Here is a 15,872-nt window from a genome sequence, read left to right on the forward strand (position 1 = left end):
TCCCTAGCTCAATGGATTTTATAGCTTTAAAGTGAAAGTATGCAACAAGTGAAAGTGGGGAAAGATGGCGGCTAAATCTTCCTCTAAAGTTCTTCGGAGTGCGGGAACTTCCCCGGTGCAACAGACTTCGTTGCAAGCTTTGCTTCCTCCTGCACCTCCTGTGGCATTGACGCTTAAGGACTTACAAGATGCCTTTGCAAAGCAATCCCAGGTAATGTCAGATATGATGGATGATAAGATGGCAAAGCTGGAGGAGAAATTGGAGAAATTGGAGGAGAGGATGGAAGAGAAGTTTAGTGCAATGAGGGTAGACATTTTGTCTACAATTGAAAGCGTGGCTGAATGTGTGCAACGTTTGGATGAAAAAGTGGAGGATCTTAGTCAAAAGAACTCTATATTAGAAGTAAAGGTACTAGAGAATGAAAATATAAGGGATAAAATGGACGGAGAATTGAGCCTTGTTCAGTACCATCAGATGCAGTATGCTATTAGAATCAGGGGCCTAAAGAAGACTTAAAGCAGCTGATCTCTGAGGCTTTGGAAGCAGTACTGGGCCAGCCAGCGTCTGAAATAGAGGGAAGCATGAATAAAATTTTTCGTGTAAATTCATGGATTGCAAGGCAGAGGAAGCTACCTAGAGATGTGGTGGTCTATTTTACAAAGAGAGCAACTAGAGATGAAGTTATTCAAGCTGCTTATGATACTAAATTTGTGGTTGCTGAGCAAGAAGTCCTGGTTCTAAAAGAGATTCCTCCAAAGATTTTAAGGAGAAGGAAAGATTTTGCATTCCTTGCACAGGAACTTAAGAAATGTGATATCAAGTTTAGATGGAAGATTCCAGTCGGAATGGTGGTGATGCATGAAGGTAAAAGATATCGTCTGGTTACTGTGACTCAGGCACGTGATTTCTACAGCAATGTGTTAAAAGCAACCCCTCTATCACTCCTGGAAGCTGCAAAGGGATCTGGAGAGGGAAAACTTCAAGAGGCTGAAGGTGGACAGACAGAGGAGAATGGTGCTGGAGGGGATCAAATTACAGCTTCATCGGCTGCTGCTGGAGAGCAGAGATTGACGCGTGCCGCCTTAAGACGAGCAAGACAAGTACAAGAGCAAGACCAGCAGAAAGTTATGGAACTTCCAAAGCATACTTACAGTGAAGCCGTGGGAGGAGCGCGGCCCAAGGAAATTACAGGGGCCATTGAAGATGTGCTCCAAAAGCTTCAGGACGCCAAGCATGGCGACTAAATTTCTAACCTGGAATGTCAATGGATTAAACTCACCACAGAAGAGAAAGAAAGTTTTTCAATATTTAAAACAATTTAAGACTGATGTTATCTGTTTGCAAGAAACGCATATTAGGGTTATGGACCAAAAGTACTTATTGAACTCAAGGTTGGGTATGCAATTTGTTGCCTCTGCGATGAATAAGAAAAATGGAGTGGTTGTCTATGTTAAAAGTACTCTAACAGCAGAACTAATTGAAGTAGATAAGCAAGGAAGATATGTTATGATAGATTTGCTGTTAGAAGGTAAAAAAACGCTTCTAGTTGGACTGTATGCTCCTAATCAACAACAAGCTGATTTTTTTAGTTTACTTCACACAAAGGTTACCCAATTGGATTATAAATCGTTTATTTTTATGGGGGACTGGAATGGTGTTTTGGACGTACAGATGGATAAGGCTGGTTCTTTTAAGCGTGTTCCGAGTCATGCTAGATTGCCTAAATCTTTTTTTGAAATGAAGGACGATTTGGAACTGCGAGATATTTGGCGTGACACACATCCACACGAAAAGGATTATACTTTTTTCTCTGACAGACATCAATCTTTTTCCAGGATTGACTTTATTTTGCTGACTAATGACTTTTTTCTAGGATTAAGAAGGTAAAGATCTGTGCAAGAACTATTTCTGACCATAGCCCAGTTTGGTTAGAGATCAATAAGGACAATAGGGATAGGCGCTCGTGGCGCGTAAATGAGAATTTGTTTAGAAATCAGAGAAATGTGGAAGAATGTAAACAGCAGATGAAGGATTTCTTTGAAATTAATATGAATAAGGATACCTCTATGGACATGGTTTGGGATGCTAGCAAGGCCTACATGAGAGGGGTGTTGATATATATGAATAATAAATACAGACGTACCTTGGAAGTTAGAAGGATAGAACTGGAGAATGAAATTAGGGAAAAAGAAAAGGCCCTAATTTTGAACCCATTGGATGTGAAGATTAAGGAGGCTATTAATCTACTAAGAGGACAATTTGATAAGTTGATGGCTGATCAAGTGGCAACCAATTTACGGTTTGCTAGGCATAATACTTTTTGCAATGCGAACAAGCCAGGTAGATGGCTAGCTTACAGGTTAAGGAAAAAGCAAAGGGCTTCTAATATAGATAAAATTGAACATAAGGGAAAGGTTGTGTTTCAACAGGATCTTATTAAGGAAGCCTTTGTGGATTTTTATTCTAAATTATATGCTAAGGAGAAGATTAATGAAAAAGACATTGATGTATATTTAGAGAATGCTAGCATCCCGGTTTTTACGCAAGCACAAAAGGAGGAGATTAATCAATTGATAACAGAAGAAGAAATTCTTATAGCAATTAAGGAACTGAAGGTGGATAAAGCGCCAGGCACGGATGGCTTGACTGCGGCTTATTACAAAAACTTACAATTGGAGCTGATAAAGCCGTTAAAGGAACTGTTCCAGACAATTCAGAGAGGGGGAAAGGTGCCTCCGTCTTGGAGAACTGCTTTTATTTCTTTGATTCCGAAGGAAGATCAAGATGCTACTCAAGTAAAAAACTATAGACCGATATCACTTTTAAATACAGATTACAAGATATTTGCCAAGGTGTTAGCCAACAGACTGATGAGGGTCCTGCAACAGGTGATTCATGGGGATCAAACTGGGTTTATTAGTGGTAGACAAATGAAAAACAATGTGAGGCATATAGTTGATGTGGTGGAGTTTTTGGAAAGGAACAACCAGATCCCTGCGGCGCTAATTTTTCTAGATGCTGAAAAAGCTTTTGATCAATTGAATTGGCAATTTTTGATGAAAGTTTTAGATAAAATGAATTTTGGGGATAAATTTTTGCAACCAATTAGGGCATTATATCAAAAACAAACTGCCCGAATAATAGTTAACAATAGTTTGACTGAAGTATGTAATATTGAGAAGGGCACAAGACAAGGGTGTCCGTTATCACCTTTATTATTTGTTTTAACATTGGAGATATTATTGGTAAAAATACGAAATTCGAAAAGAATTAAGGGTATACAAATTAGAGATCAGGATTATAGACTGAGAGCGTTCGCAGATGATCTGGTTGTTACGGTGACCCAGCCAGAAAACTCTGTTGTGGACCTGATGGAGATAATAATGCAATATGGGAAGGTTTCTGGATTTAAAGTTAATGCACAAAAAAACTAAAATTCTGGCCAAAAATATGACAGTATCGCAAAAGGCCCTTTTAGAAGGATTAACTGGATTTGAGATTGTTAAAAGGGTCAAATATTTGGGGGTGGTTTTGTCACCCTCTAACACAAAGTTATATAAAAATAACTATGAAAAGTTATGGGGAAAAATTCAAAAAGAAATGGAGAGCTGGGAAAAATTGCAATTGTCTTTGTTGGGAAGAATTGCAGCAGTGAAAATGAATGTCCTGCCTAAATTTCTATTTTTATTTCAAATGATACCGGTCCTTAAAAAAGATTCTAATTTGGAAGAATGGCAAAGGGGTATCAATAAATTTGTTTGGGCAGGGAAAAGGCCACGAGTTAAATTTAAGATTATGCAGGATACCCGTGAAAGAGGTGGTCTTAAAATGCCTAATCTTAAATTATATTATGAAGCTGCTGCGTTATCAGGAATAAGTGATTGGATTAATTTGACACAAGAGAGATTATTAAATCTTGAGGGCCATGACTTGTTATTTGGCTGGCATGCATATTTGTTGTATGATAAGAAGGTAGATAATGTATTTAAAGTGCATATTTTAAGACAGGCATTGTTGAGAGTTTGGAAGAAGTATAGACATAAGTTAGGTTACAAGATGCCGTTGTGGGCAATTCCAAAACACGCAATAGAAAACATAAATGTTGGTTTCAAACATGATGTGACTACGTATAAGGAGATTTTAAGCTTGGAAAGAAATGTCTGGTGTTTAAAGCCGTACAACCTCTTGCGAGATGAGATTGTTCAAACTTGGTTTCAATATACTCAGTTACGGGCCAGGTGGAAAGAAGATCAGAAAATTGGTTTTGCAATGACTGACGAAAATTAGAAATCAGGGTCCAGCACATATCAAACGGATATATCTTGCATTGATAGAAATTGACTCAGAAACAGAACTTGTTAAAGATTGTATGATAAAATGGGCCCAGAATATCCAAGAAGTTATTACAATGGATACGTGGGAAAAGATCTGGGTGAGGAACGTAAAATTTACACAAGCTCAGAACCTAAGAGAGAACTTTTATAAAATGTTTTATAGATGGCATTTAGATCCTAAAAAGCTTGCAAGTATGTATCCGAACTATCAGCCAAAATGTTGGAGGTGTGGTGGCGAAGATGCAACATATTTTCACATATGGTGGACCTGCAAAAAGGTTAAGGCTTTTTGGATAAAAATTTGGTGGAATATGCAGAAGATCTTCAAGCAAAGGATAAAGTTTTGTCCGCAATTGTTTTTGTTGGGCATAATTACAGATGCTACTGTTGTGGACACTAAGTTGATGTTGAATTTAATTACAGCAGCAAGACTTTTAATAGGTCAATATTGGAAGAAGGAGGAACTGCCGACTATAGAAGAATGGACTTTAAAGGTTTCTGACCTGGCGGAAATGGCAAAGATCTCGGCTTACTTGAAAGATCATTCGCAAGAACGTTATATTATGGAGTGGAAAAAATGGATTTATTATATCCAGAACAAATATGGGACTAAAAAGTTTCATTTAGCATTTGAATAAGTCTTCCTTTCTTTTTTCTTTTTTCTTTCTTTTTATATGTAATATTAATATTGCTTGTAGTTATCTTATATGAGCTAGAGAGCGATAGTTTTAAGAGTTTATTGTTGTTAGCATATGGATGCTTATGATTGTTTTTTGTTTTTATACCTTGTACTTAGCTCTGGGAAGTCGGGGGGGAGGGGGAAATGGGGGAGGGGAAAATGGGGGGAGGGGCAGGGAGGGATAGGTAGGGGTGGGGGGAGGGGGGATTGTTAAAGATAAAATGTACTCTAAAACTTTTCAATAAAAAATAAATAAATATGACTTGCATAATTCAAGTATGACTTGAAGTATGCCACACTAACCTTTTCTTCATCTTTGATGGAGTGATCAGCTTGGTGGAGGAAGGGAATGCCTTACAGATGTTCTCCCAAGACCCCAGCAAAATCTTCAACACAGTGCCTCCTATCATTCTCTTTCATAAACTTGGTAAAACATGGGGCAGATGATATTAGATGGACTCGCAGTTGACACATGCTCCTTCGTGGTACCTCTGCAGCTTGAAGGTGAGTACGGAGTGGTGGTCCTGTCCTGAGCCCTGGGCTCTTCAACATTTTTATCAAGGACTTGGATGAGGAAATTGAGGGGACACTTAGAAAGACACAGTTAATATAAAGCTGACACTTTAGAAAAGAAAAAAATTCGGAAGGTTGTAGACAGTCTTGAATAGGACATGTTTTTACAGAAAGAAAGACAGTCCTGTACCTGGGGGGGAAAGGCAGACATATATGATATGAGAGTAGCATATGGGGAAAGCATCTGGGTGTTCTAGTATACTCCAAGTTGAAGGTAAAAAAAGGGAAAAAAATTGCTAAAAAGAGCAGACTGGGGAACATTCAGGAAGACACAGAGCTAGAATTCCACTCCTAGTCAGATCCTAACTGGTCCCATGACTATGAATTCAAAGGAAGGATGTTGCAATGGTGACGGATCTGGAAACCAAGTATTAAGTGGAATGATTCATGGCCCTTTGCTGTTTAACTTATAGAAAAGACAACTGCACAATGATAGGACAGCCATCTTCAAATAGTTGAAAGTTCATCAAATAGAAGAGGGAGTAGACTTATTCCCTTTTGCCCCAGAGGCAGGACTAGAGTCAATGAGTTAAGTTACAAAGAAGCAAGTTCAAGATGGTAGGAATTTCCCAACTGAACAAACCATCAACCAGTGCAACAGGCAGCCACTTGAAGGGGGGAGTTCTCCTCTGCTGGAAATCCTCAAACTGGACAGCCATAGTCAGAGATGCTTTAATATATTCTCACAGAGCAAGGGTGGCGCTAAATGATTTTTTTATCCTTTCCAACTCTGACAACACAGACCTGACCAGGAAATCAGTTCCACAGAAAGACTAGAATTACATTTATTGAGCTTGGTTATAATAATAAAATCTTGCTACTACCTCTCCCCCACCCCGCCCAACCCCATATACCCCAGTGAGTCAGGGAGGCTTATGCCCAAGCTGTTTCTGAATGGCATTTTGTTTTTTAGAACTTAAAAAAAAATCAGCCCTGTTGCCTAAGAAACAGTTTTTGCCTATTTCCATCAAGAATGAGGGTTAGGATTAGCTTTCCAAGTGGGGACTGAGTGGGTGCCTAAGGGTTGACCCCCAACATGCAGGATACTCACAAATTCCAAGAGGAAACTGGCTGTCATTTTCTGGAGGGGATCCTGCTGGTCTCCAGCTGGCAGTTGTCAGGCTGATCAAGTTTCATTAACTGAATCTGAATATTTAGAACTATGACCCAGTGATTTCTGCTCTGCTGGTTATTGGAGGATGGCATGCAATGTTGGGTTAACAATTTCAAGAAGCAGATGAATCTGCTTGAGGTCACCATTTTCCCCACCCCTCCCTCCTCTTCAGCATGCTGCCAGCAGCTGACCTGAAGCCAGGAGATGGATGATTTCCCCCTCTGGACTTTAGTAGTCCTTCAGGCTGATCAGTAATAGGGAGCTGCTGATACTGCTGCTCAAGGGAGAAATGTGAAAAAGGGCAGCTAACGGAGGAGTAGGAATTCAACACCCAGATCATGTCCTGTAGTATGAGGAAAAAGACTTGAAGATCAAGTACTGATCATAGTTGCAACACTTGAGATTGACCGTTCACCTAGAAACCCCTAAATATCATTAATGGGAAGGAGAAAAGGCTGGTTCAGAGTGATTGAGAACAAGTCCTAAGCCTCCCGGTGTCAGGTCCTCCATCGTATATGATTCAGCCTGCTTTGCTGACAGACTTGTTTCAGAGACAATTTTTGTTTTTAAAGCTTCCAGGTTCTTATGGCTTGTCCATATTTTGAAAGGGTTTTTTCCCCTTCTAAGAAATGCACTGCATATGCCTCTTTTCCCCATATTGACCACCTCCACAGTTTTTGGAGGTATAAGCACAAGGTTGCAAGACCCCTTGCTCATTCTTTTGGAGTAAAACAGCTCCGACCGCCACATGAGTGGCATCAACTTGAATAACAAACGGGGTGTTTGGGTCTGGATGTTTTAGTATGGGTTTGGCAGCAAACACGAGCTTCTCAAATGCCACTTCCATTATCCATTATTGGTTTCGTTTGGGTTTCCGCTCCCCTTTAGACTTTAGAAGATTGGTGATGGGCAGTGCTATTTGGGCAAATGATGGGATAAATTGCCTATAGAAATGGGCAAATCCAAGGAATTTTTGGAGCTGCTTTCAGGTGCCAGATATTGCCCACTCTAGTATAGCTCATACCTTCTCAGGACCATCTCTACATCCTCGTGTGAGAAGCAAAAGCCCAGATAATTGATCTTATGCTGTGGAATTTACATTGGGAAAGTTTGGTATATAACTGGGTGGCATGGAGTTTTTTTCAGTACTGTTCTGACCAGCTGCATGTGGTCTGCCATAGTTTTGGTGTAAATTAGAATGTCATTCAGGTAGTAAATTTTCATGCAGGACTGCATTTATCAGCTGCATGAAGCCTGTGAGTGCTCCCTGTAGGCCATAGGGGAGTACTGTTTTGCAACTGGCAAAACAGCTTTCAGTTGTTCCTTGGAATGTTTCCAGTTCCGAGTACTCGCTTATGGCCTACAGGGACATAAGGTCTTAAAGTCTGTTCTTTAGCCAAAGAATGACTAAGGAAAACCCCAGGGCTCCTCCAACCAGTAACAAAACCTCAAGCACCTTGGAAATAAATTTCCATGGACTTTATAGTGGAGATACTAGAAAGCTTTGGAAATATAGTATTACCAAACTGTCCTCTAAACAGGTGCACTTCATGCCTTGCTCCCAAATCCCCTCAGCACGCACACTGGCTAAACTTTTCTGGCAACATGTATATAGACTCCATGATGCCCCCAAATGAAACATCTTGGGCAATGGCATTCAATTCACCTCTCAATGTTGGCGCAAATTCCTGAAAATACTAGGTACCACCCAAGGGCTTAGCTCCTCCCATCATGTTTATGTTTATGTTTATTGGACCGCCCTTCTCCCGTAGGACTCACAAGGAATTTAAAATAACAATACAACAATACAATTACAAAAGTTAAGAACAATTAAAATTAATTAAATTTAGTCCTTGAATAAAATAAAACCCCTGTTAAACTCCAATTAAAACCCAATTAAAATAAAATTACTAAAAAAATTCTCCTGGCCGGAAAGCTCAAAGAGCCAGGTCTTCAGGTCCCGGGGAATGAACAAAGGTCAGGGGCAGTCCTGAGCTCTACGGGCAGCTGGTTCCAAAGGGCAGGCACACCCACAGAGAAGGCCCTCCCCCTGGGTGTTACCCGCCCGCAATCTTTTGCCGGCGGTACCCTGAGAAGGCCCTCCCTGTGGGAGAGCACTGGACGAAGGGAGCTTGATGCCGGCAGCAGGTGTTCCCTCAGATATCCTGGACCCAAGCCATTTAAGGCTTTATAGGTCATCACCAGCACCTTGAATCTCACCCAGAGGGCAACCGGAAGCCAACAACCTAGACATACCCAGTTCCTAGAATCATTCACCATATGTTTTAGCCTCTAGCCCTCTTATCATTTTTGTTGATCTTCTCTGAACTCTTTCTAGGGTCTCAACATCTTTTTTGTATTATGATGACCAAAACTTGATGTTGTCTGCAAATTTGATGAGTTTCCCTTCTATCTCCTTATTTAGATAATTTATGAAGATATTAGGCCCAAGATAGAACCTTAGGTGCTCCACTGCATGCTTCCCCCATTGTAGATGTAGTTCCATTGCGAACTAATTATTAATTAATTAATTACATTACATTACATTTATATACCGCCCTTTCCCGAAGGACTCAGGGCGGTTTACAGGGTGATTAAAAAACAAAGATACAAAAGTTAAAAACAGATTAAAAAAATTATATTCGTCCCTGCATAAGTAAAACCCCAGTTAAAATTAAGATTAAAGCTAAAATTAGAATTCTCAGCCTGAGCCAGAGAGCTCGAAGAGCCAGGTCTTCAGGTCCCGGCGGAATGAACGGAGGTCGGGGGCAGTCCTCAGCTCCACTGGCAGCTGGTTCCAAAGGGCAGGTGCACCCACTGAGAAGGCCCTATCCCTGGGTGTCGTCCACCGGCAATCTCTTACCGGTGGCACCCTGAGAAGACCCTCCCTGTGGGAGCGCACTGGACGAAGGGAGCTTGATGCCGGCAGCAGGTGTTCCCTCAGATATCCCGGACCCAAGCCATTTAGGGCTTTATAGGTCATCACCAGCACCTTGAATCTCACCCAGAGGGCAACCGGAAGCCAATGCAGCTCGCGGAGAAGAGGTGTTACATGGGAGTATCGGGAAACCCCCATCACAACTCGCGCGGCTACATTCTGTACCAGCTGAAGCCTCCAAGTGGTCCTCAAGGGCAGTAGTCCAACCAGGAGGTCACGAGCGCATGAGTGACTATCGGTGACTTGGTCCAGATAGGGCCGCAACTGGTGCACCAGACGAACCTGGGCAAAGGCCCCCCTGGTCACGGCTCCTATATGATCTTCAAAACTGAGCCGCGAATCCAGGAGGACGCCCAAGTTGCGAGCCCTATCAATGGGGGGTAACACCTCACCCCCCATCATTAAAGGTGGAATAGACTGGTTAACCCGAGATGCCGGTACGCACAGCCACTCAGTCTTGGCAGGATTGAGACGAAGCCTGTTTCTCCCCATCCAGACCCGGACCGCATCCAGGCAACGGGACATCACGGCGAGGGCATCACTGGGTTGGTTCGGGGTGGAGAAAAAAAGTTGGGTATCATCAGTATACTGATGATACCCCACCCCGAAACCATGAATGATCTTGCCCAGTGGCTTCATATAGATGTTGAACAGAGAACCGACCCCTGAGGAACTCCACAAACGAGAGGCCTCGGGGTGGATCTCTGCCCTCCCGTCAACATTGACTGCAAGCGGCCCAGGAGATAGGAGGAGAACCACTGCAAAACAGTGCCTCCCACTCCCAACCCCCTGAGACGCCCCAGTAGGATACCATGGTCGATAGTATCAAAAGCCGCTGAGAGATCTAATAGGACTAGGACAGAGGAACAACCCCTGTCCCGAGCCCACCAGAGATCATTCACCAGCGCGACCAATGCCATCTCCATGCTGTACCCGGGCCCAATTGGTATGGGTCAAGGTAATCAGTTTCCTCCAGGAACAGAGGAAGCTGATGCACCACCACACTCTCAACAACCTTCGCCAAAAAGTGAAGGTTGGAGACTGGACGATAATTATTTAAAATCACTGGGTCCAGGGCAGATTTCTTGAGAAGGGGCCTCACCACTGCCTCCTTCAAAGGACACCCTCACTCAAAGAGGTAGATATTACTGCCTGGAACCAGCTTCATGTCTCCTCCCGAGCTGCATAAATCAGCCAGGAGGGGCACGGGTCCAATAAACAGGTGGTGGAGCTCAGCCTCCCCATAATCCTGTCCACATCATCAGGGGAAACAGGATCGAACTCAGTCCAGATAACATGCTCAAGACCGTCCGATTCCTCCACATCAGACTCTGCCCAGTCAGAGTCCAAACTGGCCCCGATCTGAGCGATTTTGTCCGTCAGATGATGACTAAACTCCTCGGCCCAACCCTGCAAGGGCTCCTCCCTCACCTCCTGATTAAGAAGGGGGTGAGTCACCCTAAACAGGGCAGCCAGGCGATTATTATTTTACTCATTTTTACTCAAGGACCTTGTCCTCTGCTGAGTGCAACTATGCACAGACTGACAAAGAGGCCCTGGCCATAGTTGCTGGAATTAAAACAAATTCATGATTACTTATATGGCAGGGATTTCACTGTCTACACTGACCACAAACCTCTGTTGGGACTGTTCACAACAGACAAACAAACCCCCCACATACTATCTCCAAGAATGTTGAGATGGTCTATTTTTCTGTCTGCATACAATTTTAAATTAATTCACAAACCAGGGAAGGAAATGGGCTATGCTGATGGCCTCAGCAGACTACCACTGCCACTAATGGATCCAGATCCAGCTCCTGCTGCTAGAATACTGTCTATACAGGACATACCTGAGTTCCCCCTCCATGCAGGGGATATTGCTGCTGAAACTGCCACAGATAAACTACTTAGTAGAGTGTTGTCATGGGTATACATGGGCTGGTTGGAAAAATGTCCAGGCTTTGAATTTCAAAGTTATTTTGTCAGGAGGCATGAGTTGTCTGCACATAAAGGGTGCATGTTATGGGGGAACAGAGTCATAATTCCCACTTCACTAAGAGACAGGGTCTTACACTCCTTACATTAAGGCCATCCAGGCATTGTCAGAATGAAAGCCTTAGCTAGAAGCTACCTTTGGTGGCCTGGCCTTGATAAGGCCATTGAGGGTCAAGTCCATGGTTGTTATACATGCCAGCAATCTAGGCCTGAAATGCCACAGGCCCCAGTTCACAGGTGGGAAGAAACGCACACTCCCTGGTCTAGGATTCACATAGACTACGCTGGGCCTTTTCAGGGGCAGCTTTTCCTGATAGTAGTGGATAGCCACTCAAAATGGCTGGAAGTAATTCCAGTTCCTAACATGACTACTGCTAGGTGCTGAGAAAACTCTTTGCAACACATGGGTTGCCTGATGTCTTAGTTTCTGATAATGGGGCCCAATTCACTGCTGCTGAATTTCAGGCTTTTCTTAGAGCTAATCTTATCAGACATGCAACGTCTGCACTCTTTCATCCATGGTGAATGCATGGTGAGGACAACAAAGGAGGCACTCAAGCGCATTGTTACAGGTGACTGGCATCACAGATTGGCAGATTTTTTACTCTGCCAGCATTCTACGCCCTGCACTGCCACAGGTAAAAGTCCTGCAAAACTATGTTGGGGGAGGCATTTGATTACTAAACTGGACAGGTTGCTTCCATACAGAGTGGCAGCAGAAGCCTCTTGACCAAAACTCCCAAGGGGGCTGCACATGAGTGATTGGGTTTGGGCCAGGAACTATGGTCAAGGGAATTTATGGGTTCCTGGTCAAATAACCAAGGCATCTGTACCCCTATCTTATGAAGTGGGGTTGGAGGGAGGGCGAGTTGTCAGAAGACACATTGATCAACTCAGGAAAAGGTTTCCAGAATGGCCACTAAGTCCCTCCCAAGGTCCTCAAACTTGCGGCCAAGCCAGCCCTCACTTGGACTACCAGGGTTTTTCCTTCTCAGCGGAGATGGATTCTGAGGAAGAACTGGGTAGCACAGGAGTGCAACATGGACCCCCTGATGAAGCAAGCCAACCAAGTTTCAGCAACCGCTGTGCCTACTCTGCTGAACAGACTGACTCTGGTGTTGTGATTCAGGGTCAGCCTGTGGGTTCGGCAGTTGGGTTGGACGACTCAGAGGAGGAGGAGGGGGGTGTTGAAGAGCTTGCTGATGATGGCCTTGAGGCTCCGCAGAGCCCTCAGCCGGGCCCCTCCCACCTGGTCATGACGGAGACCCAGCTGTGTGAGCCTGACAGCGTGGATGAAGATGACCCACAGCTGGCCCTGTTCAAGGACGCCCGACGCAGGAGGCAGTCAATCAGGAGTAAACAGAGGAAGGCAATGGGGCACCTCAGAAGGAGAGAGGCCACGACCTGAACTGTATTTAAGGGGAATGTGTGGGAGGGCTGGTTTGCTGAAGGCAACCGCTTGGATAGTTCCTGTTTCATAGCTCCTGTTTCATGGTTGGTGTCTTGTCTTGCTCTGTTTTATGTTAATAAATTTGGCAGGCTTTATTCCAGCCTCTTGCCGTTTGTAAAGGGGTTGTCCCTGCTTTTACTGCAGGGCCAGTAGCAGGCTGGTACAGAACATCTGGGGTGGGCCAACCTGGTGAGGCCAGCCAGAGCATTTTGAATCCCCTTGACTCTGGAGCACAAAGGGACATGAATCTACACAGCCCACTGGGTAAGCTGGTAGACCATAAGGTGATGGGAACTCCAAGACATTCCTCTAGGCCACACCTGTGTACCTCACAGATTACATTGTAAAATAAAGTGATGTATATTGTTGAAAAACTTGTTACCACTAACTACAGAAACTAGTGCATTGTGAAACTGCTCATTACTGCAATGGAAGCCTGTTCATTAGATGTTGTTTAATCTCATTGTAGCCACAGTGATTTATTATTTTTTATTATTTTTATTATCACTACAGTTGTATGAGAGTTGATTAATAAGTCTTGACAACTGTCAAGACTAATCACGGTTGTCATAGTTTGATCTAAGAGGGGAGGGGTGTTATGTACTGGGCTTGTGGTGATACACCACGTGTGTTGCTGGAGCAGCTAACAGCTTTCTCCTGTCCTGCAATTGGCTAGCCCCAGGCGGCAAGACTGGGTTCAAACCTATTGGCTGCCGCCTAGGGGCTAGACTATATATTGTGGCTGGTTGCAGCCCAAGTTTCAGTACAGTTCTAGCAAGAATGAAGTATGTGTTATCCTGTACTCAGTCTCGTGTCTTCCTTCCTATACCAAAGAGCCCACTACTTAACAGAGGCTATGAACATTTGAGTCGCATCCTAGAACAATTCCTTAAATGGGTTTCAAACTCAATTTCATTGAGGGCCGCATCAGCATTATGGTTGCCCTCAAAGGCCATGTGGAGGAGTCCCAGATGGCAATGGGGCTGTCTGGAGTGCTGGGCAGCAGAGGGCAAGTGCCCAGTCCTAGAGTTCTTGTGCACTGGGACCCTACAGCCCAGCCCTGCTTCCCTGAGGGGGTGCCTGGCCATATTTACCTCCTCCTTGAGGCTACTGCTGCTGTGCTCGCTTTCCTTGGCCAGGTTGCTCATGGTGGGTGCGGGAAGTTAGTGGGTGGTGATGCCACTCTGAGGTGGCTTCATCCGGCAGGCTGCGATGGCAGCTTCCCTTCCAGGGTTCTTGGGCTAGAAGAGAGTAAAGGGGCAGCAGGGCTCTTGGTGGATGGGGCTGCTGCTGCTGCAGGATGAGGAGGCAAGGCAAGTTGAGGGTTTAGATCTGGCCTGCAGGGCAGCCCTTGAGATGGCAAGGGGCCAGCCCCCATGTGCTCACTGCCTACTGTGTGTGCACCCAGGGGGAGCAACTAGCTGGGCTGGGGCTGGGGCTAAGGTGACCGGCCCCTCGCCATGTCTAGGGCGGCTCTGTGGGCCATATCTAAACCCTGCAGGCTTTGAGTTTGATATGTCTGTGCTACATTAGCTTCCAACAAGACAACTGGGCTGACTTCCTCCCTTTCCAGCACTGGCTTTGCACCATTCCGAGCTGCAATGGGCCAAGTCTTCATAGCCATCCCAGAATTACCATGGACCACCCACCCAAATGCTTCCCTAGTGGACTGGATTGCTCAGCTACAATTTATGTAACCCAATGGGGCTGACAAGGAAAATGGACAGAGGGCTGGAGCAGTAGAAAGGAATACTGGGGTAAACAGATAAAAAGTGTGGTAGGATATACCTTTCCTATTGGATCCATCTTTGGTGGCTGGGAATGGTAGCTGGACATCCCAGCATAACCTTCACTGCTTTTCCCTGAAACTGCTCCAATTAGCCTAGAAACTCCTCAAATTATAATACCCAGAGTTGAACATGGTATTTGAGATGGGGACTGTCCAAACCAAATTAACATAGAACAATAACTTCTTATGATTCAGAAATCAGTTCTAACTTAAAAATTAGAAGTCAGATTACCAACCCAAAAATCCCTTGTGCTGTAGGTGTCCACTTGATTGTTTTTCCTTGTGTTAGATGAACACACAACAGCTAGATTATAGAAGACATATCCACAGAAGGGCACATCAAAGCAGTGGCAATAAGCTTCTTCATAAACTTTGTTTTCTAAACAGATTCCATTGCTTTCAAAGAGAAGAGTTTGCAGCAAGTTGTATTAATGTATATCTGTCCTTGAACGAGGTTAAGGTTGGGATGCATTTAGCCTTTTCCTATTTCTGAAAAGAGATGGTTTCATCTGAATGTTTCTTCTTTCTGTGCTGGGGATGAAAGCTTTGATCAGTTCTACTTTATTTGATGATCCTGGGGTGTTGTGAAAGATTTGGTGGAGGATTCCTCCACCTACTAAGCCATTCCCTTCTTCTAGAGAGGAGAGGCCCTGGCTGAGGGTCAAAGCTTTACTGCAGGCTTCCAAGTTGTTCTCTGTGACATGAACTGCTTCCCTCAGAGCTGGCGCTGGCCTCCCCCCCCCCAGTGCAGCCTTTTGTTCCAGATGCTGGAGATCAGCCAGGACAAGTGATCAGGCAGCTGCAGTGACCAGGTGCCAATGGGTGAATCAGCACAGGGGGCTCTCTGCCGAGAAGACTGGCAAGGAAGGAGTCAGCACAGCAGCATTTCCTGTACGCATTGCCTGCACTGACTCCTTTCCCACAATTGAATGGATGTCAGGCCAACTAAAACAAGGAGTGTTTGGATTTGTCTTAATAAAGGGTTAATCCAGATGTG

Source organism: Vipera ursinii, assembly GCF_947247035.1.
Source record: "Vipera ursinii genome assembly, chromosome: 14".
Classification (NCBI taxonomy): domain Eukaryota; kingdom Metazoa; phylum Chordata; class Lepidosauria; order Squamata; family Viperidae; genus Vipera; species Vipera ursinii.